Consider the following 26,630-nt stretch of genomic DNA (forward strand, 5'->3'; position numbering starts at 1 on the left):
GTAATTTACAATTACTACTCTGAAATATGAATTACATCTGTAATAATCACATACATGTAATAGAATGTTAATAGTACATTTCCCTTTTTTAGGAAATGACCTGTATGTATCTGTGTGACATCAATAAAAGGATCAAGTGCTGCATTATCTTTAGTTACATTGATGTTATTTATTTATGGTGAAACAGTGGTGAAATATCGCTGTTGCTTTCGTATAAATGAAGCGGACATACCTGCGTGGCCGTGATCTAATCCTGTTTACATAAAGTAAACCTGCTCCCGAGCAGGTTTACGCTTACGGCTCTGTTGCTACGACAGCAAGTCCCGGATGAGCTTCGGGGAACCGAACGATCCAAGATCACGCGAAATCGTCAACAATCAAATCCAGCTAACTTACTTAGCGAGGTACGAAGAACAGGCCCCTGGTCACGAAGTAACTGGAAGGTTGGTTGTTTGATACGAGATACTAACCCCAAGATAGAAAACTCTTCTGCACAGGAAAAGTCCTTGAATGAGTCATTTGTATGAAGCACTTTGAATGCTCAGAGTAGAAAAGCACCATATCAGAACCAGCCTCACCCACTTGTGATGGGTGGGTGGCTGTGGCTCAGGTGGTAGAGCAGATCAGCTGCTGATTGGAAGGTTGGTGGCTCGAACCTTGGCTTCCCCAGCCTGCATGCCAAATATCCTTGGGCAAGATACTAACCCCAAGTTGCCCTCTGATGATTAGTTTGCACTTGTGTTTAGAAGTGCTTGTGTGAATGAGGCCTGTTGTATAGAGCACTTTGAAAACTCCAGGAGAGTAGAAAAGCACTATATAAGAATCAGTCCATTTACTACATGTCCGCAAAGTTTCATCTCCAACCACTGCAATATTATTTGTTAGGATCGCTGTTCTCTCCGGGTACTCCGGCTTCCTCCCACCGTCCAAAGACATGCAGCTTGTGGGGATATTTAGTTGGATAATCCAAATTGCCACTAGGTGTGAATGTGCGAGTGAATGTGAGTGTGAATCGTTGTCTATCCCTGTGTGTTGGCCCTGCGACAGACTGGCGACCTGTCCAGGGTGTGCCCCGCCTCTCGCCCTATGACAGCTGGGATAGGCTCCAGTGCCCCCGCGACCCTGAAAAGGAGAAGCGGAAGCTGATGGAGGATCGCTGTTTTTTTCCTCAGGGTTTTGCGATGCCTTTTTGTTTTTGAGAGTCTTTTGTGTTTTAGTTTGGCTCTTTGTATATAAGGATGGTTAATAGTTTGCTTTAGGATTTACTATATCCCATGTACCCTGTTTTCATATTGTAGTTTGTCTTCTTGGTTTTGTAACACTAAATATCTGCTTTTGTGATCCCTTTCTGTACTTCAGTTATGTCCCTTTGTCTGTCTTGTCTCTCTGTTTGTCTGTCATTGTCTGATTTCCCCATCTGTCATGTTTCCCATTCACTTATATTTTCCTTTCTGTTTTCTACATGTCTGCGTATGTCTCTGTGTATCATTTCCTCTTTTTTATCGTCTCATGTCTTGTGAACTTAGCTTTGAGTTTTACTTCCCCCATTTGGTTAATGATTTGTTCCCATCAGTGTCTCAGTCTCGTCTGCATTTATCTATCTCATGTTCCCCTGTCCAGTCTGTTCTCCTCTATGTAATTTAACCCTTGTTCTCCATGTTTTCCTGTTTTATTGTTTTAACTGTTGCTTCCTGTGACTATTGTAGTTTTCTCCTGCATCATGTCTCTCACCCGTTGCCTCTCGTCTCATTATCCAGTGTGTATTTATTGTCCCCGTCTTCTTGTGTACTTTGTGCTTTCCTTGCTCTGTGTTCCCATGGTTTTGGGGGCGGTGGTGTGGGATTGATTAAGGAAATGGCTGAGTTAATAGGAATGACCAAAATGAGAAAAATAAATCGATCTTCAATAAGAGAAAGGATTATTCTAAGAAGGAATATTTTTGATGGATCAGAATTATATAATGAAATATGAACAAAATCTTTTGTTAATCATTGCTTATTAACTGAACCTTGTTGAATTTGAGTAGAGCTGTTTTTTTAATTTGGCAGAAACACAGCAGCAGTTTGAAATGAAACTATCCAGGCTGTAGAGTAGACGAGCAAAATCAAGAATCCACTGAGATTTTCATGACAATAACTAAGAAGGATTTCTTAAATGAATTGTTGATACGCTGTTATGATAATCCACTGAGCTTATTGAATTTGGGGAGAAATGTCCTTTAATGTGCAATCACACAGTGGGCTGAGATGAAACTGCACACAGTGTGGGTGTCCCAGAAGAGAAATCAGTTAGAAATTTAGTGTCAGCTAGTAAGCATGAATTTAAAAAATATTTTTACAGATATCAAATTTGTTCTGCTATATAAACCTGTAACTTATACTAGTCAGGTGGATCATCAACAATCATCAATCAGTGCAGTACCAGCAAAATTCAGACAGACACACAAACACACACATGCACAATTTTACTGTCTTAACACAGTATCATAAATCTAATTAGAATATGCTATAGTCCTTTAAATACCAATTTAAATATATTTCAAAAATATATTACAGCTTTTTTCAGTCTGTTGAACAAAAATCCCCAGAGAAGAAGAAGCACTACCATAAAACTTTGTGTAAAAGTGCAAGAAAGTTTAAGAGGCTTACAAACGACGGCTCACATAACTGCGGTGTTACAAGTCAACCTCGTTGATATCTGTCATCATGAACAATGCTATGGTTTGTGCTGGAGCGAAGCTGCACACAGCTGATATTATCAGAAAAAAATACATACTGATTCGATTACCTTCACACGCAGATTCACACAAAGACGACCAGCTGCATCAGCGAAGTTTAGAGAACAGACAGTGAAACTTAAAAAAGGAAACAGACAGATTTGTGGGAATGCTGGGGCTGGGGAACATTAGTAATTAGAAACACAAAATGTTTCTAAGCATTTGTAAATGTTTGTTGGAGGGTTTAGAGGAGCTGAATCATTTGTGTGAAAATTAAAGTCAAACACACTCTTAGTAGAGAGAGACTGTGTCTGCAGATCAAACAGGTCTCACTGTGATGTCCCTTTAGTCAGACTCTGTCTCTGCTACATTAATGACTGAAAGTTGTCACGTTCTTATTTAGTTAATACTCTTTAAACCAGGTGTACACTTTTAGTTTAATACATTATAGATTCTCTGATGAAGAAATACGGTATATATATGTAACCTGATGAAGCGGTATCTAAAATGTTTTTATGTTTGACATACCAAGACTGTTCCACACTGCAGGAGTTGCAGATGATAAAACAAAGACTGTAAAGCTAAGCAGCTTGTTTGCTGTTTATCACTGCCTGTCCATTAGTCAAATTAATATTACTTTTATCAAAAATAATTTCCCGTCTGTATTTGGTCTTCCTCCATAGTCGCCATAGTCACATCATTGTGTTTTGTTGATGTTTCCCCTCCTTGTGATTCATTCATGTCTGTTTCGCCCCCGGTCCCTGTGTGTCGAGCCGTGTCTCTTAGTTTGTATCCTGTTTTATTTGGAAAGTCTCGTGTCCTGTTCAGTGTGTTCAGTTTTGCTTTCTCCTGTCTCATCACATCTAATTTGTCCCTGCTGTGTCCTCATGTGTTTCCACTTCCCTTATCATCCCTCTGTGTATATATTGTGTGACTTTCCTTTTGTTCATTGTCCCTACATTGTTTAGTTTCACTTTAGCCATGGCATCATTATGTTCATTTCAGTCAGCTGTTCCCCCGTGTGTTTCCACTTCCCCTGATCACCTCCTGTCTGTATTTAAGTCCTCTGTCTTTCTTTATTCAGTGTCAGGTCGTCTGCGTTGCCTCCCTTCAGGTCTTATCACAGTTGATTCAAAGTTATCACAGTTTTGTCACAGTCAGTTAGTTTTCCTAGTTTGGTTTCAGTTTAGTTTTTGCCACTGCTCATGATGCTTTCATTTTGTATTCACGTTTATAGCCTAAATAAACAGCTTGCCTTTTTTTCAAAAGGCAAGCTCTGCCTCCTTCCCTGTCTGCACTTGGGTCCACTTCATCATAACACTGGTGTACCCCACCATGACAGTTATGTCCAAGTTTTCCATGTTCCCAGTGTTTAGTTTCCCCACTTTAGTCTTGGTTAGTTTTCCTTTAGTTTGCTCCTGCCTTTTGTTTTGTTTTGCTCACCAGCCTTGAATAAACGGTTCGCTTTTGGTTAAACTTTTGTTTCCACGCGTCTGCTTCTGGGTCCACACTTCAACCTCCACATAGTCCACAGCCCACACTGTGGCTGGGGTCAGGTCACAGAGTTTTGGACTTTAACTGGCATTTTATGCAAGGTTTCATTATTTTCCTGGAATTTACTTCCCATGTTTTGCTGGCTGTGTGTTATGACTCTGGAAATTATTCTAAAAAATATTAATTTGTGATTGTTTCATGACCAGATCCTACAGACTCTTTACAGTCATTATGGGATGGTTTTACAGGTGGGGGACACTGATATTTTTCCTCCTCATACCAGTGTCACTACTGGTATGAGAAGAGACCAGTAACCTGTACTTGTATCTGACAAAACAATCAGAAACAGATTTTATAAGGGTGGCCTGAGGGCCTGATGTCCTCTAGCAGGCCCTGTACTCACTGACTGGAACCATGCATGATTGACATTTGCCATAGAATACCAGAATTATCAGGCCACCACTGGCAGACTGTGTTTTTCACCCTGAACACATATGACAGATATGAAAGGGTCCAGAGAAGTTGTAACATCGTTCTGCGTGGCCAGTTTGATAGTGGGCCAGTAATGACCCAAGAGGCATATCAGTGGAGGGAGGCACAGACATCTATGGGCTGGCAGCATCACCCTGACTGCAATTAGGCATCAGGATGAAGTTTCTGGACCTCTGGACTGATTACCAAACTCTACGCTGGTGCAGTGGTTGCTCCTCCTGCTGCAAGACAATGACACCAAACACACCTCCAGGCTGTGTGAGGGCTGTTTGACCAAGAAGGAGCGTGATGGAGTGCTGACCAGATGGTCTGGCCTCCACAGTCACCTGACCTAAACCCAGTGGAGATGGTTTGGGATGAGATGGAGCTCAGAGTGAAGGCAAAGGACCAACAAGTGCTCAGCATCTCTGGGAACTCCTTCAAGACTGTTGGAAACCATTTCAGGTGATGACCTCATGAAGCTCATGGAGAGAACGCCAAGAGTGAGCAAAGCAGGAATCAAAGCAAACATTAAATTTTAGTAAGCTCTTTGGGATCCACTAAGGTTTTTGAAATTCCGTCATATTTTGTTTGAGATATCTTTTTTCTCTGCTGATCAAACTGGAGAGTCTCACTGTAATGTGCCGGCGAGTCACACTCAATTTTACTTTTAGTTTGGAAACTGAACAGACTTTCAGTAAAAATAATGATTCAGCAATGTACAATGTTGGGAACTAATACATTTATAACTATTTTCTAAAGGATCATTTAATGCCACTACAGGCAAGCTAAAGTCTAGCTATCATTTCATAATTCCCACAGCAAAAGTAAGGTGACAGGTGACCACAATGTGGCAACAAGACTGAATTAAGACTGGAAACCTGCACCATCATCTCATCCATCCTCTCAGTTTGGAAAGTAGACCTACACCATTGTCTCAAAGGTATACTCTTCTGTTGGATAATTTGTTGGTTTGTTAAAAACCGACAGAGGAAGCTGTACAAACACATCACATGTCAGTTTTCAGCAGAAGTGTAGGAGAGGACAAAATGTAAGCGCTGAGAACTTCAGAATCTGAGATTTGTCCAGATTTATAGAGGAACAGATCAGATTTATTTTGTTTATATCATGTTCAGTCTTTCAAAATTAGAAAAGGCAGAATTTGTGCTGTTCAAACACACTGATTCCACAAAAAGACAAAAATGTGAAATTGCCTAGCTAACAGTTACAGAGTGTTACGAGTTCAAAATTGGGGATGGAGACAAGAGAAAAAACCACAATAACAACACTGGTCCGGCCGGGTTGAGTCAAACGATGATTTTAATGATCACACGCGTGGGAGATGGACACTGTATGCAGACAGCCTCAGATCTCAAACTGGTGGAGCATTGATCAAACTCTTATAGCCTCTGGTGCCCCCACCTTATCATAAAAGCCTAAACATTCACATGCTTTCTCTCACACAGCGCCTAAGCTACGACCTTGGCTCCCCGTTTATCTGCTCCTGCTGAGATGGGGCAGAAAACTCCAGCATGCTCTCTTCTAATCAGACAAATAAGGCGATGACTTTCTGCGAACAGTATTTCTTATAACATCATAAAACAATATCATTCATCCACAATAAATCAGCAGTCTAATGTAATGCAAATCAGTTTAACTAATGCAATAGTTATCAGCTTCTTCTAATTCAGGAAAATAATGCCAACTAAAACTACCTAATAAGTCACAATCTTTACTTAGGGGTATAACATGGCATAAAATAATATTATAATCTAACACTATGCATTGTATAATAGCCAGTGAGGGGACAGACATGGCAAATGGTGCAACATGTCAGACTGTGGGATTATACATTTGTTAGTTTTTCTAATGGCCTCTTCAAAAGGTAAGTTTTATTCCATATTGTCATTTTTGGTTTTTTAAGTTATTTATTGTGACAGGAAAACAAAACAAAACAAGAAGCTCCTAAAAAGGTCATAAATGTGAGAACTTTTCCAAAGAAATCTCAGTCAGTTATGCCTGAGATAGAGAGATGATTATAACAGAGTAAAGATAGCATTAAAATGTTGGTGACAGAAGTAATGCTAAAATCTCAACAAGCCAAAGTTACATACATGTTAAAGGGAAAGATCAAACAGTACTGAAATGAAGAAGTGGGCATTACGGGGCTTCCCCAGTGAAATAACTGAACTTGGAGCACAAAATAATAAATAACATACCAGTAATGCGCGGAGGGAAGGCTTCTGAGAAAATGTATAAGTTCACAGGGAATTTCTTCAATAGCACGAGTTAGATGTGGGCAGATTGATGCAGTTATCAATAGTATTGATACCAATGCTGGTATTGTTACTGGAGATATACTACTGCAATAGGATTGGTACTTTGTTTCTGTCCTGTAAGTTCAGTATGTACCTCAGTGAATTCTGTTATGTAGTTGTTGTTTTTTTTTTTAAATGAAACATAAAACACGGACTATGAAAGCCTCTTATTTTGTTTGTGCAGCTCTAACAACAGTGATACAAGCACAGCAGACTGTGCTGGCTGCAGTGGGAGAAGATGCTGAATTCAGCTGTCAGCTCTCGGAGACTAAATACATCCTTCAGGTCACATGACAGAAAATCTTACAAGATGTGGAGACAAATGTTGACACCTACAGCTTTACTGAATTTTCAAAATGCAGAAAAAAATGATTGAGTTTGCTGATTAAAACACTGATGAAACTCTGCACTGGGAAGTTTTTGTACTTTACTTGGTACAGTTGATCATTCTAACATGCCTTGGAATGTCCCACAAGGAAGGGAGATTCTTCCTTCCTTCGGGGACATTTGAGTTTTCAATAATTTGGCTATTGTACGACGTTGTTTCAATATGTGGTACAATAGCCAGTGGGGACACAGAGACGTGCACCATGTCAGACTGTGGGATTCTGTGTTTGTTTTTTCTTTTTATGGCCTTTTCAAAAGGTAAGTTTTATTCCGTATTGTTGTTTTTGTTTTTTAAAGTTATTTATTGTGACAAGAGAAAAAAAAAAGAAAACAAGAACCTCCACTCGTAATAATTAAAAATTGATCCTAAAATGTGAGAACTTTTCTCTGAAGTGACAAAGAGATTGTCTTTAGACAGAATTAGAGGGAGATACAATTACTGAAGAGTTTAGATTTTGTTTGAATGAGTGACAAAACGTTTCTCCCACTGAACACTCAGCCTAATAAAAAAGAACAAAATCAACTTTCTGTGTCATGAGTTGTTCATCATTCAGATTAATGAGACTGTTTTGAGAGCTGTGTGAAAACAGCTTTAGACTGTTTTGTTAAAGGTTGCCCCATGCCTATTCATATTACGATGAAAGCAATAGATAAACCACATGTTTGTGTGTTATGTATGTATGGTTGGTAAATTAACAAAAATTGGGTTGTATGTGGCCTACAATGTAAAAGACGTTTCACAACCCCAATGTAGTTAAAAACAAGAAGGCACTCATTTCCATTAGACAGAGATGGAGTTCAGGTCATAAGTAGTTTACTGACAATTATTTAACATTTGAAATGAAAAGATCCGTCAGTCCATTCACATATATACTGTTCAGAGAAGGCATGTAGTTTAGAGCAAAGTGTAGTAGTGTGAAGTGGCTAAACACACTCACCAATTGTTCTAAAATAAACAATTTATCAAAACATTAACAGTCTTTCACACATACATACGGTTTATACACTATTTTAAAAAGAAGGGGTTGAAGACCTGATTGATTACAAAAAGTCTATTAAAATGTTCTGGGTAACCACAGAAATCTTAGTCAGTTATGTCTGAGAGAGAATGTTTATGACAGAAGTAATGCCAAAATCTCAACAAACCAAAGTTACATACATGCTAAAGAGAAAGATCAAACTGTGCTGAAATTAGGAAGTGGGCAATATAGGGCTTCCCCAGTGAAATAACTGATCTGAAATAATTGAGGCACAAATTAATAAATGACATACTAGTAATCCACAGAAGGGGAGGCCTCTGGGAAAATGTAGAAAATCAATGGGAATTTCTACAGTAGCACGAGTTACCAGTCAATACCAGTCCTGGTATTGGTTATGTTGAAGTGATGGGTTTTATAATTCATTTTTGGTCCACTGAAGGGATTGTTTTGTAGCCCCAATATTGATATTTTGTAAATAAAAAATATGACCTCAATTAAACCTTTAAATTCCCTGCACTTGTCATAGATATCTACATGATGTCCAACAAATATACATCAAGTCCAAGGTTCTAATGTTGAACGCCATATTGATGTCCAGCTTAAATCATGGTTGGACCTCCAAATTGTTGGAAAAGTTCAAATGCAGTACAGACCTCCAGAATTGGTCATGGACCAACAGAACCAATATAGACACGATCTGTACATCTATCTGACTTTCTTTGTTTAGTTGGTAGCTAACTGAATTGTCTTACTTTTTTTTATAGATGAAAGAAAATGTCCCTGAAACATACAGTATGAAACAATGAGTGTCAGGTTTATATTTATAGTCTACATCACATTTAAGTGGTACCCATATGTCAATTTGTTTGAGCCTAAAACACAGACTACTCCATGACCCGAATGATTGTTTAATCCTTCCCATCAATACCTCTCAGTTCCACATCTCTAACTCATGTTATTCTCCATGCAGCTCTAACAGCAGTGGTCCAAACACAGCAGACTGTGCTGGCAGCAGTGGGAGAAGATGCTGAATTCAGCTGTCAGCTCTTGGACACTAAAGACGTCCTTCAGGTCACATGGCAGAAAATCTCACGTGATGTGGAGACAAATGTTGCCACCTACAGCAAGTACTATGGTCAGAGAGTGAATGATGGCTTTAACGATAAAGTCAAGTTTAAATACACTGGACTACAGAACTGCTCCATAGTCATCAGGAATGTGACGGAGCAGGATGAAGGATGCTATCACTGTCTGTTTAACACTTATCCTGAAGGCTCCTTCACTGGTAGAACCTGCTTCCAAGTCTATGGTAAGAACTTTTGCATTAATGTGTTTAAATGTGCTAGAAACTGATTTCCTTTCAACAACATATTCCTTGCAATATCTCCTGATCCTTCACAGAGCTGCATGAACCTGCTGTTGATGTCAGAGAGTCAAACTCTGCTGAAGAGTGGGTTGTTTCCTGTTCAGCCACTGGTCGACCTGCTCCCACTGTAACACTCTCACAACAAGACCTCAGCTTCTCACAGTACAACACTGTCAGTGTGTCCAACACCAACGCTACATTCACTGTCACCACTACAGCTGTGCTCTCAGGTTCACGTAAACACAGCACACAGGTGGGATGTGCAGCATGAGTGCTCTCTGCTCCTCACAGAGAGGTGATGGAGACGATTCCTGAGGTCCAGCAGACGTCAGATTATCAGTGATGGTGAGAAACTGAGATGCAATAACAATGCATTGTGCTAGTATGCATTTTCTCTTTGATCAATAATTGATGTATTCATTTTGATCAGTGTCACATTTTTCCTGCTTTTTCAAGTTTCCTCCTGGATCATTGTATTAGCTGCAGTATTGGTGATGATGGTCTTTGTCAGTGTTGCTGCTCTGCAGTAGGCTACTCTTTAAAGAAAAAGACCAGATAACTTTCATTTTTCATTTCTTGTCATTTTTTTCTACACCAAAATCTATCCAATAATATCTGCATAACATTTTCTACTTGTGATTTAGTTATTAATTCTTTGCTTCATGATTCAATCGGTCTTTGTCTAGTATTAAATTTTATGTTTCCCATTTAATCCCACTGGCTTTAAAGTGTTTCACCAGATTTTTACGAAGTATTTCCAGTCTTTTGTTGTCTCTGTCCCAAATGTTCTGAAATGTGTTGCATGTATTAAAAGAAGTTGGACCAAAAAATGTACTATGTACTTACAAACTTACATTTATGAAAGCTGAACAAACATTGATGTACTTGACTTTTGTAACAGTGAAAAGGCGATCTGTTTTTATTGATAAATATATATGTTTGCATTACTGTTATTTAGATTGCCATGTTAGAACGTAGCAAACAACATTGTTTGTTCCTCTATGGTTTCTTTATTTTTACAAATCTAAATGTTTTTGGTCAAAAGATTAATAATTTCATATTGAGGTCAGACGGTCAGCAGTTTTGATGTTTTTGCAGAGATTTTATTTTTTGCAAAATAGCACAAGTAAACATTAAAAGTAGTTCCTAAATCAAGGCATTTATTATTAAGGCGGCCATTATTATGGCCCTGTGTGGAAAAAGTGATTGCCCCCTAAACCTAATAACTGGTTGGGCCACCCTGAGTAGAAACATCTGCAATAAAGCGTTTGGGATAACTGGCAATGAGTCCTTTACGAGGTGCTGGAAGAATTTCTGCCCACTCATCTTTGCAAAATTGTTGTAATTCAGCCACACTGGAGGGTTTTTGAGTATGAACCACCTTTCCAAGGTCACAGCACCTCAATCAGATTCACGTATGAACTTTGGCTAAGCCATTCCAAAGTCTTTATTTTGTTTTACTTAAGCTGCTTAGAGGTGGACTTGTTGGTGTGCTTTGGATCAAGTGCACTTCAGCTTGTGGTCGTGAACAGATGGCCAGACATTCTCCTTCAGGATCCCAGAAACTGGATTCTGTTCATCTTGACGTTGCATCTCCAGACTGAGAGATCTCAATTACTTTGTTTCTTATTTGCTTCTGAATTTCCTTGGATTGCGCCATGATGTGTAGTTTTTGAGGATCTTTTGGTCTACTCTACTTTGTCAGACAGGTCCTGTTTAAGTGATTGATTCAGCACAGGTTTGGCAGTAATCGGGCCTGGCTATGACTATGGAAAAATTGTATATTTTCTATTGATAAATGCAAATATTTTATGTCTGTTATGTGCATTGCCGTGTGGAGAATATAAGGAAAACAATTGTGTGGTTTACATTGTTTCTTCCTCTTAGATTTCTTGATTTTTTTTAAAAATTGCAATAACTTTATGTTAATTTCAGTGCACTTTCACATTTCTTTAAATTCAAACTACAGTCCTGTGAATAACTAGAAACACTTCTAGCAGCACAAATGTGAGCTAATTGTTTTCTGCTTGACTTTATCAGTCTCTCATATTGTTGTGGAGGAATGTTGGCCCACTCTTCATTACAACGTTGCTTCAGTTCTTTGAGCTTTGTGGGCATTTATTTAAGCACAGCTCTCTGAATGTCCCAGGTTGAGGTCTGGACTTTGCTTTTCAGCTATTCTGCTGTAGATTTGCTGCTGTGTTTGGGATCATTGTTCGACTGCAAGACCTAAACTTTACCTATTAAACAGTTAACTCTGTATTTTACACTTTATGTGAATATTGTTGCAGATTTCAATTATTAATGTTTTTATAACTTTGTTCTTTCTTATATTTAATATTATACAATATTTATACTTCATGTCTCTGTCTTCTTTTGAACACTCCAGCACAGCATCACTATAACTTTGTCCTCACTGACAATAAAGCTGTTTTATATATTTCATTGCAAATGTTTCAAGCAATTTGTAGCTGTATCTTAAGATATTTTGTTAATAATATAGTATTTTATATTGTTTTTTTCCCCATATTTGAGAAATATTTAACATGTAAAAGTCTGTTTATGTACAATTTGGTGATATTAGCCCTGATTATTGGAGGAACTTGTACATGAAGCAGATTTCTGAGACTTCAGATTTGAAGGTTGTTGTCATATAATCTAAATGATGGCAGATTAACGTTCCCTACCTCTGTCCTACAACCACAGGACTCCTTTGCATTCGACTGATAGAAATTTCAAGCTCAGTGTTAATGAAGATTTCAAAGGCCTTAGTGCAGGGGTAGGGAACGTCTAAAACCTGCAGGGACACCGGCCCTCGAGGCCTGGAGTTCCCTACCGCTGCCTTAGTGTGAAAGGAATGAAGCTGTAGCGCCTCCCAGTGGTTGAAAAGAGGTACACAAGAGGTTAGAAATAAGAGGCTGTAGAAATAACATTACAGAAAAGCAGGACATGCTCAAGCAAAACATTATAGAAAGTCTGTCACGGTTCTGGGTCAGTTTGACCCAGTATTTTGAGTTGTCATGTTTTTGCAGGTTTAGTTTAGTTCCATGTGTCATTTTCTGTCTCTCTCTATGTCGAGTCTGCGTCTTAGTGTGATGGTTTCTTGTTCCTGTTTTATTGTGAAGGTCTGCGTCTCATGTGAGTGTGTTCAGTTTGACCTCTGTCTCGTCTTGGTGATTATTCCCAGCTGTGTCCACCACCTGTGTGTAATTCCCCTGTGTTTCTCTGTGTATTTAAGTCGTGTCCTCTGTCATTGTAGTTGCTGGTCCGTCTGTGTATCCACCATGTCTCACCCATGTGTTTGTGCTCTGTAGTTTAGTTGTTTCCAGTCTAGTTTAGTTCGTGCTCCATTTGCTGTTTGTCCATATTTATTTTTGTGTTCAATAAACCACCTTCACTTCTCCACTACTGCCTGCGATTGGATCCTCATTTATTATTTTCACACGGCTCTCCTCACCCGCCGTGACAGTACGGACCAGCCAGATATGGATCCAGCGGCAGTCACCCCACCTAGGGAGCTTCAGGAGGCCGTTATCGACTCTGCTTCTAAATTGATTTACCAGCTGTTAGAGCATGAGGGAGAAGTGTCTCTTTACACTGTGGAAGCCAACCTACAACACCTTATTTCCAGTTACCCCTGGTTATTGGACTCACTGCGTCCGCTCGTACAGAATTTTGTTCTTCACGAGCTTCACCTACACCCCCCCGCCGCTACCGCTCGCCTGCTCATGCAGTGATATCATCAGTGACAAGTCAGGTGATAGAGGCTAATGCAAAATGGTGTTTCAGTGAGGCACAATTTATTATGACAATACATTTTTTTAAATACTCAGTATGAATTAAACAGGTTAAAGGTCAATGTTCTGTTGTAATATAAAGACAAAATGATTGACAGCAGCCCAGCAATATCAGTAAAACGCAAATTAGCCACATGGTGCAATGTAAGGAGCTCTGTGATTGGTTAGGAAAGGACAGACTGGCCACCTCGATTTTTCTTCACTGCACATTGATCCATAGCTTTGCTCTGTAAAGGCTAACAAAGTGCTTTTGCTTTACAAAGACATTCAGCGTCGGTATTCACTCTTTTAAAATGCCACTGAACACTGGAGTGAAATGGAGCCCTGATCCTCAGAGTTTTATTGTTGCTAACATTTCTTATAGATAGCACAGATAGTGCCCCACTGCAGTAATCACTCATGTCTAGATATTCCTGTTAAAAAGGAGTTTTTCCTCCCCACTGTAACATGGCAAACATAGCAAACGGATAATCCAGCTGAAGCTTCAGACAGCCGTCAGACAGTGAAACACTGCCATCTGCTGGACGCGAATAACAAAGACGCTGCTTTGACGGGTGAGGGAGTTTCAACAAGTCTGCAACGACTCAAGCATCAAACTACAGAACTATTCTAGCGGACATGGTGCTCTAATGACTGCTTCATTAACGCAGGTCAGAAAGGATCAAACATATCAATAAATCATAAAACACAAAACGTCTCTTATTGCCCAGGGCTCAGGAAGTGAGTGTGTTCCTTATAGCCCAACACGTTCTCACTCCCAACTCGTCAAACGTGTGACGCATGGTCAGGCTCCCTCTGCTTCACTTATGGACCATATGGACCACCAGGTAAGACCATTTAAACGGACAGCATTTATAGAATGACTATTAAAAGTCAGCGAGTGTCAGTAATGTTAATGTGGTTATGTTAGTAATACACCGAGTGCTAATATAACAGCTTTAAGATGCATTTGTAGATGTTATTACGTGTTTTACCGTCTTTATGGTGCTAGCTTAAAGTTACGGTGTAAACGTTAGCTTATATTGGAGGAAAGCTGTTACTGTTTAAACGATGTTAGCACAGAAATATTAGCTTCTGTCATGACTGATGAAGTTACTAGTTAATAAAGTTTCCAGTAAAGTGTTTAATCGCAGCCACAGACTGACAGCAAATATCTCGATTAGCTTCAGTGCATCTGTAATAAATATGTGCAAGTTTCAGTGCTTCGTTTAAACTGTATGATACTTATACTGACCCAGGGTCAGTGTAAAATACAATCCTAGCTGTGTGAACAAAGCCTGGCTGCTTTAATCCTGCATGACAAACCTCAGGATGCAGGTTATTGTTACTCTTTCCTGCTGGCACACCTGTCACACCTGAGAGTCAGCTAGAAACTCACAGTGACGTGGACATCATGCAAAGACTGCCAGACTCTGTAATACTGCAAATGATCAGTGACTCAGGTTATCACTAAACTTTAAACGGCACCTCTGTGTCTCTGTGTGCTGAACATCTAGGATTGAGTCAGGCTGCATCAGCTGAAGCTGTTATTTGTATATATCAGTATTTTTTATTCAGGTGTGGGGAAAATACGTAAGACTGCAGTGAAGCGATGCACCAGATTAATCCCTGGCCAAAGGTATCGTACTTAAATCAGACTACTGATCCAGCCACATCAGCCTTTTGTGAGGTCTGTTTAAAGTTGACTAAAAATGAACTGCAGGTTCCTGAGAGGTGGACTGTGAGCACAGAAACACATGATTCATACATACAGCTGCAGCAAACTTACATTAATTTTAAATAGATTTGTTACTCTGATGTCTGTCTCTGTGTTAGTCCTCTGACAGACTGGTGACCTGTCCAGGTGTGCTCTACCTATGACTACTGGGACAGGCTCTAGCCTCTGTAATAGAAATTTTCTGTTATTCTCATTTAAAGTATTTAAGTGCTTATGCATATGCTTAGTTGTGACACTGTTACTGTTCAGTGAAAGTTTCTAAAACTAGATGAACTTACTTCAGCGTCAGCAGTTTGAGAAAACAACTCCCTTTACAGGTGCTGATAAGGCCAAGGGCACAAAACAGCATAACCATTGATGCGTTAGGTTTCATAGCGAGACACGTGAAGTGTGGTAGGATCAGTTTGTAACTTCCTCCCTCTTCCTTGGAATGCATAAAGGAGCAGGAGCACCACTTCTGTGGCAGCGCTGACATGACTGAACTGTGATGTTTGATGTGTGTTGGTGCAGTAATAAAAAGCTTGATCACAGCTCTTTCTGTGTTGCAGACTTTATTAAAAAAATTCCACGACACCCCCCCCCCCCCCCCCCTCCCACTGTGAACCTGAATTGAATATTCAGAAGACATTTGTTTAAATAGTTCTACAAATCTGAGCTGTGGGTGTGTCCTTGGATTGTGTGGTAATAATATTAGAGCCTGCAATCTTTCTTACTGAATCTCTACTATGAGTCATGTTACCTGAGATTAATTCTATGTTTACCTGTCAGCCTGGACGAATGTGCTGTGTGAAGGAAGTTAAATTAAATCAGATCTGAACATTTGAGGAACCTGTTCATATTTAATTGAAATATGAACCAGTGATTTTTTGATTGCTGATTCCAAGAGAGTCTTTGTGGAAATCCTGTTTGGCTTTTTGTTATTTTAATTCTCTTCTCTGTTTTCCAGAACAGTTCTCCACAGTCGCTGTCCACATGGGTCAGTGGGACCAAGAAGCACTCTGCTAATGTGGGACTCTGACCAGCAACATCCAGCAGGACCCAGACAGCGTTTTCTATCTCCCAGCTGCAGTTTTTGTTTGTCAGTGACTGGAGAGTCAGATTTTTGTTGAGCTTCACACTTGCAGAGCTAAGTCAGTTTGCAGAGATCCCTCCCACCCTGGCTTTTATGTGCTAGATTTCTTATCTGAAACAGTAATATTTCAGTGACTGCTGCTTATACCACAGGTTAATACACGCTACTGATCCCTGATGGGAGAATCATCAATTTTGGCAACAAAGAAGCCTGGTGGATGTTTGTTTACAGTCTGATGATGGGACATCATGCTCTGCATCTTCAAAGTTTGCCTCCTCATTATTATTCATACCCAGTAATGTGAAGTATGCTCATATCTGCTATAACTGAACCAACCTGGTGCTCTTCATTTATGGAGGCTGTTGAGTCTGAATGTTGGATGTTGTGTATCTCGTGTTCTCTGGGCTTTGTTGTCCTCAGTCTTTTTGCAGGATCAGAAAACAAAACCAGGAGGCGCGTAAATGTTTCTTCTCCATGATGTTTCTTCAAATGTTTCTTCTGGATGATGATAAGACTGTGACACGGGATTCCACCTTTGGTCTTGTGATGAAGCAAAGCTCAGGAAGAAGTGGGATTAAATGGTACCCACATGCTGAGAAGGATGTACAGGGGCACCTGCAGCCAAATGCAAGCCTCAGGTTAGTTGTAGTTGCAGATCGCTATAGACTGAGACAGCTGAGGCATCAAATGTTTGATTAAACGGATGAAAAAGAGAAGTTTCTTCCCTATAATTATCACTTCTTAAAATCTGTAGCAACTTCAAGTCTGTCAGCATGCTGAACATGCTCAGAATGTGACAATATATTTTTGTTCAATATTTAATTTCTTTCAGTTGAAATGGTTAAATGAAAAAAAAAAATTCTTATAATTTAGCAAACTAATTTATCAAAAAATATATACATATATACATATATCTGTATTAGTGTTAATAAATTAATTTGACAGCTGTATTGAAAATACCATATTGTATTCATACAGAATCAGTTTGGTATCATTGTTTGTCTGTTCACTGATTGTTGAAGCTAAGAGCTAGTTTTATCTGTTTAGATCTAAAGTATCCAAAGTTGAGCTCTGATGTTTCTTCACCCCTGTGTGTGTGATATGTGATTCCTACATGCTGGCAGAGCAGAGCAGCAGTTTGTGCTCACAGATGGTGACGGTGTGGAGAGACGGTGGTGTTTCCTCAGAAGAACCAGCAGAGTCACAAAGGACACCAGTCCATCTCACCACCGTGACTCGCTGACTGATGCTCGTCTGCACTGCACAGAGGAAATCAGCTGACCGAGGTTTGTCCAGTGACGTGTTATGAATGTATATTTGTTTTATGCTTACAGATATGTTTTTCTTGACAGAGGCTCTGCAGAGGTTAGACAAAGCAGAGAAAACATGTGCTTTACATTTTACTGTGATTTATTGAGATATTTGTTGCCTGATGTTCAGCAGGAATGGAGAAATAGAATCAAAGGGAGATGTTTTTGCTGTTTTTGTAATGATGTAAGTAAATCTTCAATATTATTTATTTGCTTGGTTATATTAGGAGTGTTTCTGAGTGAGGGGGGAGGAGTCATCATCCAGGTAAAGTGACGTAGATCAGTGGATACACTTGTCTCCCCTTTAAAGGAGACGATCAGAGTCATCCTTAAATGTTAGTGCTTTCAAATACACAAACATTTTTAAAGGACAGAAATGAACATCCAACTTTGACTGTAACACAAAATAAATCTTTGCATGTGTGTTTTCAAACTCTCAGATGGGCAGCATATCAGTCTTGGACTGTCTAACCTGCAGCACTGAATGACCACCACACATGAGCATGTTCCTGCAACATTCAGCATCTGATCCTTCATCTGTGTGCTTCTGCTTTTGGTAAGTACAGTTACCCAACTCCAGTAACTCTAAACACATGCCATCCATTTCTAACGGCCTGGTTACTTCCTGTCAGTTACTTTAGAAACCATGTGGTCACCTGACCTAACACTGTTTCTTCTTCTTCCCCTTAATGTTGAAGTGTCAAATGTCCAACAGCTGGAGAGGAAACTACACCAGTGTACTGAGATGTTTCAGCAACATGTGCCAGATGCTGTTCCTTCATGGTGACATCACCAGAGACAGCCCCGCCCACCTCAGGACCTCGCCATTGATCATGATGATTATAATGATGACAGCGAGCGGAACTAAGACTGTAAAAATCCACGACCAGAATGTTTCTTTCTAATTATTAATGAATACTGAGAGCCTCTTTCTGTGTTTTCTCTGTTTTGTTTTTTACCTCATTTGTTACTAACAAAGTTCACCAAACTCACACAGTTTACATTCTGTATGTTTCCATCTTTACCAGCCACACTCTAACTGCATTTAAGAAAATAATCCTTAGAAATCGTCGTTTTTCTCTTTTGTAATTGATGATAATTCAGTGAATATACTGCGCTGCTTCCTTCTATTGCGTCACACATTGCTTTAAGTTTTTCAGTGTCCAGTTATTTTTTACTGCTGTTTGAATTCTCTGAATGTTTGACCCTGTAGACTGTTTGATGGACTGCTTGTCTTCCTGTTTGTTACCGCCGCCTGTTTTTTAATAAAGATTTGGATTTCTGACTTCAACACAGCCTCTGCGTGTCCTCCCTTTGTGTCGTCTTCCTCTGTGAATGTGTTGCATGTGTCACAGATTCCTTTTATTAACAGCTTTCCCACAGTGAGTTGCATCAGCATTCATTCACAGCACATTTCAGAAGGATTCAGATTAATACAGTGATCTTACAGTCAGAATGATCCTGACAGAGTGCCACTGTAAATGATCTTTCATCAGGTAAATTTTAAAGCTCAGTATTTCAAAGCAGGAGTTATGAAGAATCATGCTGGCATTAGGACTAATAATATGTACTTACAAAGTCAAAGTTTTTTAATTATGCTAGAATATTGGAAGACAATCAACTTTTAGTGTTTTCCGCATATTAATTATTCTGAAATAGAGACGTGACCCTAACTGTACAGAAGCACTAAACAACTGACACTCTAACAGACATCATTGGCCTGAGCCGTCATGCACAGTGAGTCTGATCCTTTGCTGTGAGAGTCTGACAAGCATGTTTCTGGTCAGTTTGGAAGAAATAAGATCACAATGTTGATCTTTCTTTCCAATATTCCTTCTCTTTTACAACATAAACTGTGATCAAAGCTACTTATGTTCACAGCATGTAATAATACTGACAGTCCAGGGCATTGTGGTCTGTTGAGCTAGGGTTAGGGTTAGCAATTCAGACATATGTAATCAATATTAAACGTCTCTGACGTGGGCCACTGTCCGCAGTGTTGGGAAATCCATACCAGGCTGGAACGAGTCAAGGTAGGTGAGCATCCACGAGAAGACAGCAGATGCATCCTACTGACAGGACCAGGAGACTCCAGAAACCGAGCATCTTCTCTTCAGTGCCATCCTCTCCTGTCACCCTCTCTGCCCGCAGCTCTTTGAGTATGGGGTAGATAAGGGCGCAGAGAAACCCTTATTACTAATTTGTATTATAATTCAATTTTCATGAAATATTCAGTATTGGTCCTTTTATATTATAACCACGTATCCACCCAGGCTCATGGTGGGGCAGGGCTCTGTCCTGGGATGCTTGAGTGAAAGGTAATGTACACCTGACCAGGTATCCAGTCTGTCAGAATTGTTTTCAATATTTGGTTCAAAAACATGAGTGACAACAAAAATCCAACTAGGATTCTTGCATATGATGAATGAAGTCTGTCTTTGACTGTATTCTCCAGCTGATCCATCAAACCCCCAGCAGGTGAACCTTATTCATGACATAACACGGCAACAATGTAAAAAATGAAACAGCAACAGTCTAAATGTAAAGTGCATCTAAACTCCTCTTCAATAAATCATATGCAAAGAGTCATTCAGGTCTGTAAAACGTGAACTACAGAACCCAGAGTCTTCATCATTAAATCTCTGGTTGCTTCATTTTTCTATCCTATATCAGATACTTTAAGGTTAGGTTAGGTAAACTTGCATTCTCATGGTGAGGCAAAATGCTTTATGTGTGTGTGTGCGTGTCATGAACGGCTATAAAAGGCCTATAATTAAAGAACAAAGCGGGATTTGAGTTCGAGTTGCGGCGACTGTCACTACTTGTAAATGGAACGCAGTCTTCCTACGGCGGACAGCTAATAACAGGAATCGGACGCGGTCCACCCAAGTCCACAGCAACCACCATAGCAACCGCCTAGCATGACCTTAAAAACATATTCTGTCTTCATAACTATCAAAAACGTGAAATGATTTGCAAAGTGTGAAAGTGTTACAGCTGCAGAGAGCTATGGCGGTATCTTTGGAAGCTGTTTACACAGCTAATAATATACGATGTAACCATGGAGACAGTCAGTCACGTGAGCTAGCGGTGCACGTTTACTACAGCGAATAAGGTGATTGCGTGCACAGCGTCCACACGCTGCAGAGGGTAAAGACATTACTTCAATATTGTTTTATATTGATATATATTTGCCTTCTGTTCACCATCACCTCAGGTTCACCATCACAGTTTCAGCAGACAGATGCACACTGACTAAATATGAACACATTCAAAAACTCATGTCTCAGAAATAAGCACAGCTGTTCATGTTTGTCATTAGAGTTTTATTTGTAAGAAAATTATGAGCTTCATATTGTGCATCAAATAAAAGAACATTTCACAACTCTGAGTCAACAGAAACAGGTAACAGAAATGTCTCTAATGTAGACATGTACAGTGTAGTGTAAGCATTAAAAGATCATAAAGGAAACACTAACATTCATGTGAAACTAATTGTAATAAAAAATGAGCAGGTGCTTTATAGATGTAAAAGAAAGAATCTGACAACAACACTTTTTTGGTCTAAGTGATCAAAGTAGAAAACAGAACTGATGTTCAAGAACAAACCGTAGCTGCACTAATATTACACATCTCCATTGTTGTGGTGAACAGACATGTTGCTTTTAAAACCACATGCAGTGTGTGACCATGACTGTTCACTGAGACCATGAACGCCACTTCGCTGAAGCCTTCGCCTTCTTCTTCTTCTTCTAAATTGGAAGCAGAAGGAGCACGAGCTGCTCTGATCTACTGAAAGGAAAAAGCAGAACATCTGAGCTGAAACCATTAAGACAGGAACAAATTCAATGCAGTGTCTCAGGTGGCTTAGCCTGTTACAACTGTTGATACAAGCTAAATACGGTTAACACACAGTGTCAGGGAGCTCCAGTGTGGGAACTAGTGGCTTTAGGTTTGTAGTCATTTAACTTTCATCCATTCATTCATTTAATTCAGGAGGAAGAAATGCCAGGTTGGTGCAGGCTGGTTACATGCATTTGGTCCCATGCTGTCTTTAACTAAATGACTTGGTTCACTTTATGGCTGGGCTGTATGTGGGGTTATATCATGTTATTTGGGCAGGAGTTCCTGTCCTCTGTTAGACTTAGAAAGTTTCTCCATAAGTAGAGTTTCTAACTCTTCTAGCACATCTGTGGCTGACAGCTTTTTGTGGCTCTTTTTACCCCACACTGGTTGTGAGTGTGTAAATAGCCCCACTAGTTCTTTTGGGTTGCAGTTAACTTGGGAGGAAGAGGTAGGTCTGCCATGACTAGATGAATAACAATTATCTGGGATACATAAATTTTATAATGCATGCATATATCTCTATAAACCTGCCTGAGGGCTGCCATTTTTACATTCAGTTATTTCTTTGTTGAATCTAAATAATGAATGTGTTACAGTTAAACTGACACTGGTCAGTGTAAATGGCTCATTGGGACACAGAAACCTTTAAATTAAACCTGATATCGAGTGTCAAACAATATCAAAGCTGTAACAGCTGTTTACAGTCAGAATTTATAAAACTATGATTGTAAATAAATTCAAACAAGTGAGCTTTTCTCTTTGTGCTGAATATCAACACTGTGATTTCTTAGACTGTAAGCTTTACTTCAGCACAACCACTTGTAGAAGCCGTCACTCCAAATGTCTTTGATAACAAGAAAAAAAGACCTTTTCAGTCCACGGCCTGAAGTTCTTCTCTGACATCTTCTGCCATCGGCTTTGTCTGCTGGTTTGAAGACAATAAACCACAAAAAGATGATTTAGTCACTTTGTCTGCGTCATGCAGCTCGAATGTGTCGTGTAACGATGTTGAATAGCCGTCGTTATCCCTCTGCTGTGTCAGTAGGATTGTACTGTACAGCATCTCATTGATATGTGAGGAATGCTAATGTAACACGATAACAGACTTACATCATTAAAACATAAAGGGCAGGAGATATTTAGATATTTTTATATTTATATTACATTTTATAGCTGACGGATGTTACTAAATAGATAGAATTTACTAAATAGCTGGATGAACGTGAAAAATATGTCTATAATAACAAATGACCATGAGAGCCAGTAGAATTAATTCAACTGGACACTCAAAAGACGTCCTTAAATGCTCTTTAAGTGGCAGAACAAACGAACAAACAGTTAATCGCTTACTTGAGATGAAATCTGCTCAGCTACTTTGAAAACAGCTTCTAACTGGTTCCTCCTGTAACGGGATGACTGCTCAGGGGTAAGGCCATCATGTAGTCCAGCAACCTTTATGGTTCTGCTTTGATTCACCAGGAACTATTAGGGAAACCTTCCAGCGCCTCCTGTGAAAGACACAGGCATAAACACACAAACATTTATTAACATGTTCCACAGTCTTCCAGTTTGATTTTCTCATCCTGTGGACAACAACGTACATGGATGCAGGTTTATTGTGAACTTTTGTAAGGTTTATTTAGTGAACATATCCAGCTGCAGCTCCACTGTGATCCTGAACTGGATAAGCACTTAAGAAAATGTGTCAATAAATGCACATACATCAACTTACTATATTTATCCAAACAGACGGGACCAATAATGCTTCACTGAGTCAGAGACTTTAACGTCTCTTCTATGTAAGAATGTCTCGTGCTGATAGACCTGCAAACTTGACAACAAAGGTTTTTCAGACTACATGTAGCTGTCCTCTATGTCAGCTCACACATTTACATTTATGTCACACTTATTTCTGCTTTCCCATTTTATAATTATTACTTACATTTTGATTAGATACCTTGAGTTTGTAAATGATCAGATTACATAATTGGAATACAATGTATCCAATTCAGGGTTGCGGGAGGATGAAGCCTATCCCAGCTGATACAGGACAGAGACAGGCTGCCAGTTTATTGCAGGGCTAACACGATATGTGTAACAGAAAATCCACTTAAATGTTTGATCTTTCTTATAATAATCATAATTATGACTATTATTTAAAGGTTTCTTTAAATAATACATTTTGATTTTTTATAACCTCTAAAATATAAACCTGAGCTGTTTCAGATTCTGACCTCTGACCTCACTGCAGCTCCCTCTTGGAAGTACGTCTGCTTCTTGTCTTCCCCCAGTGATGACCGCCTGCCCTTGATATCACGTACTGTACCTGAGGAACAAAAAAGGACAAACACTTGCCTTCATTTAAGAAGTACATTCATACAGAGGTAATCTATGGAAACACACTAGTTCACCCTTTGGGAGAAATCAGTTCCTGTGAAACATTTCTGTAAATGAACATCATGTGGAGAATGAATGAAATGAGTTCTTCAGGTGACTCAGCAGTCCCACACTGACAAATGAAATCTAGTTAAACTATTAAGCATATTTGCTCTTCTGAAATCTGTGTTAAACAACAACAAACATAAATTAGTAACAAAAATACAGCTGAGTAGAGGCTTTACAAACCACCAGCAGCCATAATGCTAAATTTTAATCTTCAAATGTTTCTGAGCCGTCTTCAACCTGCTTTTAACACATTAAAGTCCCACAGTCAATGCAGCCTGACTCAATCCTAGATGTTCAGCACACAGAGACACAGAGGTGCCGTTTAAAGTTTAGTGATAACCTGAGTCACTGATCATTTGCAGTATTACAGAGTCTGGCAGTCTTTGCATGACGTCCACGTCACTGTGAGTTTCTAGCTGACTCTCAGGTGTGACAGGTGTGCCAGCAGGAAAGAGTAATAATAACCTGCATCCTGAGGTTTGTCATGCAGGATTAAAGCAGCCAGGCTTTGTTCACACAGCTAGGATTGTATTTTACACTGACCCTGGGTCAGTATAAGTATCATACAGTTTAAACGAAGCACTGAAACTTGCACATATTTATTACAGATGCACTGAAGCTAATCGAGATATTTGCTGTCAGTCTGTGGCTGCGATTAAACACTTTACTGGAAACTTTATTAACTAGTAACTTCATCAGTCATGACAGATGATAGGTTTGTAGCTTGAACCTATTCGCTGGAACGTTGAAGACAATATAATTACACAGCAAAGCAAGACACAAGGCACCAAAGTTCTCTGGTTTACTCATGCATGAGGGAGACCTGCCTAGAGCCAAGTGTCGTCCCACCACTTGACCTCCATCAGACTCTCAGCCAGGCTCCCCATAGCACTCCTTTTATTGTGGTTACATGAATATGCATAGGTTCATTAACATATGACGTCTACATACACACAAAGAGTACCTTGCCTGTGTGTGTGTGTGTGTGTGTGTACTGCTGATCAAAGGGTCAAACATCCTTGGTCAGGAAGAGGGTAGCCTCCCCCTCACCCTAGATGGTTCACCCTAGATAACACGGTGAGGAAGTCCTGCAGTTCATCTAAACAAAGAGCACTTAGACTAGAACAGACGCAACTACGTTAATCTTACCATAAAACAATAAGACACGGTACGACCTCTCATGCTCCCAGAGTGCTGTCTAATACACACAAAGTTTGCAGACTATCAAGGATCAAACCCTCTACCAATCTACAACTAATTACAAAACTCTAAGCATATATAAGTAAATATTTCTAAGCATAAATAACAATCAACAATACAAATCTAACAACAGAAGCTAATATTTCTGTGCTAACATCGTTTAAACAGTAACAGCTTTACTCCAATATAAGCTAACGTTTACACCGTAACTTTAAGCTAGCACCATAAAGACGGTAAAACACGTAATAACATCTACAAATGCATCTTAAAGCTGTTATATTAGCACTCGGTGTATTACTAACATAACCACATTAACATTACTGACACTCGCAGACTTTTAATAGTCATTCTATAAATGCTGTCCGTTTAAATCAGTGGTGTCGAACTCCAAGCCTCGAGGGCCGGTGTCCTGCAGGTTTTAGATCTCACCCTGGGTCAACACACCTGAATCAAATGATTAGTTCATTACCAGGCCTCTGCAGAACTTCAAAACATGTTGAGGAGGTAATTTAGTGATTTAAATCAGCTGTGTTGGATCAAGGACACATCTAAAACCTGCAGGACACCGGCCCTCGAGGCTTGGAGTTCGACACCTGTGGTTTAAATGGTCTTACCTGTACACACTGCATATCCACCGGATTCCAGCCAGAGTGGATTCTGGAGTCTTCCACGCTCCTGTTAGTGATCCTCCATCTGGATGGATGATAACAACCTTCTGAACAATCTAGCAGGAGATGGCCCATATCTATGGGACTGATTTGTGCTAATAACGCCCATTGTATGGACTGATAACAGCCGAGCGGGTGAATAAAGTCACCCAGTCGCTAGCTGTGCCATTACCCAGCATACATCACTCCCTCCATAAATGCAATAAACGATACAAAAGCATCGTTCTACCTGTTTTTCAGGTAGTTGTTTACATTATATAATTTATTGTGTTCAGCAGGGGCGGAGCGTGGGGGTGGCTTACTGGGCTTAAGCCCGGGTTGTTTTGTCAGAAGCCCGGGGTCTTTTGGAGTGTAATTTTTTCATAGTTAGATGCCTGGCTGACAAGTGTATAAAACAAAAAGTACACACAATATTCGAAGTACATAGTGCACACTGTGGGAATTTAGGACTGTGCGTGAATCCCCCCTGATATTGGTATAGAATATTCTTTATTGTCATTGTCACAAGTACAATGAAATTGAAAGATGTCTCCGGTCAGTGCAACATCACGAAAGATAAATACTTAAAAACTATAATAGATATGATATAAAAGATAGAAATACATATAAAATACAGTGTTCTCATACAGTAAATACACCCAAGCAATCCAGGCCTAAGGCCCCATACAGACACTCAACATACGACCTAGTTGATATATCACTCAAACAATCAATCACTCAGTCAATTTGTTAGCGCATCCAACAAAACATGTCTGAAAGCATTCCAACATCAAGGGCACAAATGACAACAGGGGCAATGAAAGTCATCTACTTTTAGTAGCATTGAGACATGATATTGCAATT

At 39.6% G+C, this 26,630-nt stretch overlaps 1 protein-coding gene and 2 long non-coding RNA genes across 5 annotated transcripts in view; 1 reads left to right on the forward strand and 2 right to left on the reverse strand.

Annotated features, from left to right (window-relative positions):
* LOC308393807 (uncharacterized protein) overlaps positions 1-26,630 on the reverse strand; it is an 810,936-nt gene that overhangs the window by 680,446 nt on the left and 103,860 nt on the right. The window lies entirely within an intron of this gene.
* Positions 15,027-18,906, forward strand: LOC308394552. 3 transcript variants are annotated; one of them, XR_013971235.1, is made up of 6 exons: positions 15,027-15,147; positions 16,198-16,956; positions 17,443-17,604; positions 17,856-17,963; positions 18,069-18,184; positions 18,327-18,906. It is a non-coding gene; the product is annotated as an uncharacterized lncRNA (long non-coding RNA). The 3 variants fall into 3 exon arrangements; XR_013971236.1 differs by lacking the exon at positions 15,027-15,147 and having other exon boundaries at positions 16,077-16,956; XR_013971237.1 differs by lacking the exon at positions 15,027-15,147 and having other exon boundaries at positions 16,077-16,956; positions 17,856-17,893.
* Positions 22,356-25,892, reverse strand: LOC308394598. Its single transcript, XR_013971250.1, has 4 exons — positions 25,734-25,892; positions 23,709-23,800; positions 22,825-22,982; positions 22,356-22,399 (listed from the first exon to the last, which is right to left on the reverse strand). It is a non-coding gene; the product is annotated as an uncharacterized lncRNA (long non-coding RNA).

The sequence above is a fragment of the Rhamphochromis sp. 'chilingali' genome, assembly GCF_963969265.1.
Source record: "Rhamphochromis sp. 'chilingali' genome assembly, chromosome: 1".
In the NCBI taxonomy this organism is placed as follows: domain Eukaryota; kingdom Metazoa; phylum Chordata; class Actinopteri; order Cichliformes; family Cichlidae; genus Rhamphochromis; species Rhamphochromis sp. 'chilingali'.